This window comes from Rhinopithecus bieti, unplaced genomic scaffold (genome assembly GCF_001698545.2).
Source record: "Rhinopithecus bieti isolate Rb0 unplaced genomic scaffold, ASM169854v2 scaffold_47707, whole genome shotgun sequence".
Classification (NCBI taxonomy): Eukaryota; Metazoa; Chordata; class Mammalia; order Primates; family Cercopithecidae; genus Rhinopithecus; species Rhinopithecus bieti.
This window is the reverse complement of record NW_016819117.1, coordinates 902,721-908,408: the sequence shown is the minus strand read 5'-3', so window position 1 is coordinate 908,408 and position 5,688 is coordinate 902,721.

Genomic DNA, 5,688 nt, shown 5'->3' with positions numbered 1-5,688 from the left:
CAGAGGAGTCTCGCTTTGTCACCCAGGCTGGAGTACAGTGGCGCGATCTCGGCTCACTGCAACCTCTGCCTCCTGGATTCAAGAGATTCTCCTGCCTCACTCAGCCTCCCGAGTACTTGGGACTACAAGTGCCTGCCACCATGCCCGGCTGATTGTTTTTGTATTTGTAGTAGAGATGGGGTTTCACCATGTTGATAGGCTGGTCTCAATCTCCTGATCTCAAGTGATCCTCCCACCTTGGCCTCCCGAAGTGCTGGGATCACAGGCGTGAGCCACTGCACCTGGCCTAACTTCGCTAATTGTTAACATTTTTGTAGTGATGGGGTCTCACTACTTTGTTCAGGCTGGTAGATAAGAATCCTGTAAGCACTGAGGTGGTTGTGCTGGCAGAGGCACGGTGGATAGAAATGAGTCTGTTTCTAGAACAGTTGTTAGTACTAGTTAGAATGGATTGCTGCCATCCTGGCTAACACGGTGAAACCCTGTTTCTACTAAATACACAAAAAATTAGCCGGGCGAGGTGGCGGGCACCTATAGTCCCAGCTACTTGGGAGGCTGAGGCAGGAGAATAGCGTGAACCCGGGAGGCGGAGCTTGTAGTGAGCTGAGATTGTGCCACTGCACTCCATCCTGGGCGACAGAGTGAGACTCCATCTCAAAAAAAAAAATGAATTGCCGCCTACTCCAGGAAGGAAAAGATCTGATACAATCAATCTTCCACCACTGGTTGGCTAGTCCCTCCAGTGGTAGAGTAATACTGAGAATTCAGCATCAGTATCTTCTGTTGGCAGTTTGGTCATTCATCAGTGGCAACAGCCATATCAGCCTTTGGTTAGAAGGAACCCATGATATTGGGCCCATGCTATCACGGCCTCTCCATTAACAGACCCATTGTTTAAGCGCTGAAATGGCCAAGGAGAGAGTCTGGCTGACATCCATAGGAGAAGTTAACCTGTTCACCTGGATTCTGAGTGCCTCTGGTTGACATTATTATGAGACACAAAGGTCTACACACTTTATGCCTATTTCATAAAAAAAATTGTTTTGGGATTTAATTTATTCTTTTTTTTTTTTTTTCAGTGGAGTCTCGCTCTGTCATCCAGGCTGGAGTGCAATGGTATGATCTTGGCTCCACCTCCTGGGAATTAATTTAATCTTTTTTTTTTTTTAATTTTAACTTTTTTTAGAGACATGGTTTTGCTGTGCTGCCGAAGCTGGTCTTGAACTCCTGGCCTCAAGTGATTTTCCTGACTTGGCCTCTCCAAATGCTGGGATAACAGGCATGAGCCACCACGCTCAACCTGTGCCTACTTCTTTTAATCCACTTACTCCATTCTCCATTTCCTTCTTACCCAGACCTCTCGTCCCCATCTTCTAAATCTTTTCTTTCAGGGTCCTGTTTTTTTTTTTTTTGAGCCTCACTCTCTTGCCCAACCTGGAGTGCAGTGGCATGATCTTGGCTTACCACAACCTCCACCTCCTGGGTTCAAGTGATTCTCCTGCCTCAGCCTCCCAAGTAGCTGGGACTACAGGCACCTGCCACCATACCTGGCTAATTTTTGTATTTTTATTAGAGACGGAGTTTCACTATGTTGGCCAGGCTGGTCTCCATCTCCTGACTTCCTGATCCACCCGCCTCGGACTCCCAAAGTGCTGGGATTACAGGTGTGAACCACTGCACCTGGCCAATTTTTTTTATTTGTTTTTGTTTTGAGACAGAGTCTCACTCTGTCACCCAGGCTGGAGTGCAGTGGGGTGATCTGGGCTCACTGCAACCTCTGCCTCCCGGGTTCAAGCGATCCTACTGCCTCAGGCCTCCTGAGTAGCTGGGACTACAGGCGTGAGCCACGACGCCCGGCTAGTTTTGTATTTTAGTAGAGATGGGTTTCACCAAGTTGGCCAGGCTGGTTCTGCCCTCCTGAGCTCAAGTGATCCCCCGCACCCGGCCCCGGGACCCTCATTAACCAGACAAAACACTCAACACGGGAAGTGAAATCTCAGCCCATTTATCCCTCCATCCAGAGTGAATGAACAAACAAATACACTATTCTCAACTCTACTCACTAGGAGAATTTCCCTTTAGTGCTGTCTTTTAGGGGCTCCCCTGAGTACAGCTGTGGTGCAGCACCATCCTTTTTAGTGCCAGTGTATCATCTGACCCTCTGTGGACCACGCCTAAGTTTCCTGCACCCGTTATAGGCACCCGGCCTTGGTCCTTACTTTCTACAGAGCAGTAGCCACATACTGATTGCTAGAAGCTGTGTTGAAATGTTTCTTGTGTTCAAGCTTTAAAACAGCCATCCCCAGCAGGCTATGAGGACCAGCTCCAGGTATGTTCTTGCCAAAAGATTGAATCTGAGTCATGAGCAAGTGCCAGTATGTCAGTAATTGTCATCTATTCAGCCTTACGTTCCACTCCCCTGCTCCAACAACCTGAAGGTGCACTCCTTTGGTTTCTGTTTGGACATTTTATTCCTAATTCTGTAATTCTTTTGGTGTGTAACCTATTTTCTCTTTGAGCAGGAAAGCTACTTCCCTGCCTGGGCTATGCTGAGACCTTGCTCGGTTTATCAGTATGAGCCTGGAGGCAGTGAAGGATGGCAGAGATAGATCTTAAGGACGAGAGTCATTTGTGAGGCATCTGCGTCAGGTTAAGTCTTCTTGCAAGGTGTCCAAGCCAGCTGAAGTGTCTCTCTTGCAGCTAAAGAACAGACTGTTTCTGATAGCCTGGGGAATTAGGAGAATCCAGGATTCAAACTTCTCATGTTTATCCACCCAAATATCTTTATCCTAAGTATTAGTGTCCCACTTTCTATCAGGGCCTGTCTTTGACAAGAGTTTTGTTGAGGTTTTGAAGCAATGCTGCCCTTACTCTTAGAACCTAGGCCTGATTTTTAGTGCAGTCTGCCCTGTTGTTACAAGTATCGAGGGTCTTCTGAAATGCTCTCATAGAGGCTCTGTTGCTTTCACAGCTTAGCTTGTTAGCTGGTTTACCATAGCTTATCCTTTTTTCTTTTTTTGGAACATTCCAGTGCTTCCAATGTTAATATACAAATGGAAGAGGTCCACCGAGCACAGGTGGAAGGAGGTCTACTGAGGCCCTTCTTCCTAAAGATCTTCTTTTCTTTTCTTTTTTTTTTTTTTTTTCTGAGACAGTCTTACTCTGTTGCCCAAGCTGGAGTGCAGTGGTAAGATCTCTGCTCACTGCAACCTCCACCTTCCGGGTTCAAGCGATTCTCCTCCCTCAGCCTTGCGAGTAGCTGGGATTACAGGCATGCATCGCCACACCTGGCTGATTTTTGTGTTTTTAGTACAGACAGGGTTTCATCATGTTGGCCAGGCTGGTCTCAAACACCTGACCTCAAACAATCCACCTGCCTTGGTCTCCCAAAATGCTGGGATAACAGGCATGAGCCACCGCACCTGGCCCTAAGGGTTTGCTTTCTCTTCTTTTTTTCCACTGTGTTGTCCAAGCTGGAGTACAGTGGCACGATCTCGGCTCACTGCAACATCCACCTCCCAGGTTCAAGTGATTCTCCTGCCTCAGCCTCCCAAGTATCTGGGATTATAGGAGTGCGCCACAGTGCCCTGCTAATTTTTACAATTTTAGTAGAGACAGGGTTGTGCCATGTTGCCCAGGCTGGTCTTGAACTCCTGACCTCAGATGATCTGCCTGCCTTGGCCTCCCAAAGTGCTGGGATTACAGGCATGAGCCACCATGCCCTGCCAAGTTGATTATTTGTATCAAGTATTTGAACTGCCCACCAAGACAAGAATCAACATTTTTCAGAGGAAGATAACAAAATCCAGACTCCTACAATGTATTATTCGTAACGTCCAGTATTACAGTTATTTATTTATTTATTTATTTGAGACAGAGTTTCACTCTTGTTGCCCAGGCTGGAGTGCAATGGCATGATCTCAGCTCACTGCAACCTCTGCCTCCCAGGTTCAAGCGAGTCTCCTGCCTCAGCCTCCCAAGTAGCTGGGATGACAGGCATGCACCACCACACCCGGCTAATTTTGTGTTTTTAGTAGAGACAGGGTTTCTCCATGTTGATCAGGCTGGTGTCGAACTCCCAATCTCAGGTGATCTGCACACCTCGGCCTCCCAAAGTGCTGGGATTACAAGCGTGAGCCATTGCATCCCACCTAGTATTACATTTCAATTTCCTAGACATACAAAGAATGAGGAAAATAAAATCTATAGTCAAGGTGGGGGGAAAAGTAGTCTATACAAATTAAACCCAAGATGACCTAGATATTAAACTTATCAGAAAAAGAGTTTAGGCCGGGAGCAGTGGCTCATGCCTGTAATCCCAGCGCTTTGGGAGGCCAAGGTGGGCAGATCACCGAGGTCAGGAATTAGGAGAATTAGGAGTTCGAGACCAGCCTGGCCAACATTGTGAAACCCTGTCTCTACTAAAAATACAAAAATTAGCCAGGTCTGATGGCATACACCTGTAGTCCCAGCTACTCAGGAGGCTAAGGCAGGAGAATCGCTTGAACCCGGGAGGCAGAGGTTGCAGTGAGCTGAGACGGTGCCATTGCACTCCAGCCTGGGTGACAGAGTAAGACTCTATCTCACACACACATACACAAAGCCAAGCACAGTGCCTCACACCTGTAATTCCAGCAATTTGGGAGGCCCAGGTGGGCAGATGAGGTCAGGAGTTCGAGACCAGCCTGACCAACATGGTGAAACCTTGTCTCTACTAAAGATACAAAAAAAAAAAAAAATTAGCTGGGCATGGTGGTGCGTGCCTGTATTCCCAGCAACTCGGGAGGCTGAGGCAGGAGAATCACTTGAATCTGCGAGGCAGAGGTTGCAGTGAGCCAAGATCATACCATTGCACTCCAGCCTGGGTAACACGGCAAGACTTCGTCTCGAAAAAACAAAAAAAAGAAAAAGAGTTTAAAGGAGGTATCATAAATAAGTTCAAAAATTAAAGGAAAATATATTTAGGGAAAGAAAGAAAAGTATAATCTTAATGAGTTAACAGAAATAGAAACCATAAAAAATTACCAAATGGAAGTTCTAGAACTGAAAATCACAATAACTAAAATAAAAAATTCACTGGATGGGATTTAGAGCAGATTATATATGGCTTAATAGGCCAATAGAAAGTTTTCATTCTGAAGAACAGAATGTTGAGAAACTATAGAAAAATGAACAGACACATTCAATCAAATATAATTTGAATATAATTATATTCAAATTATATTTGAATATAATTCAAATTTATATGAATTTAAAAACAAGAAAAATGGCCTCAGGGACTTTTAGAGCAATATCAAACGACCTAATATATATGTAATCGGAGTCCCAGAAAGAAAAGAGGGTGCAATTGGATCAGAAAAAAAACTATTTGAAGAAATAATGTGGCCGGGTGTGGTGGCTTACACTTGTAACCCCAACACTTTGGGAGGCTGAGGCAGGCGGATCACCTGAGGTCAGGAGTTCGAGACCAGCCTGGACAAAATGGTGAAACCCCATCTCTACCAAAAATACAAAAATTAGCCAGGTGTGGTGGCAGTTGCCTGTAATCCCAGCTATTTAGGAGACTGAGGCAGGAGAATCACTTGAACCCTGGAGACAGAAGTTGCAGTGAACTGAGATCATGCCATTGTACCACTCCAGCCTGGGCAACAGAGCAAGACTCCATCTCCAAAAAAAAAAAAAAAAGCC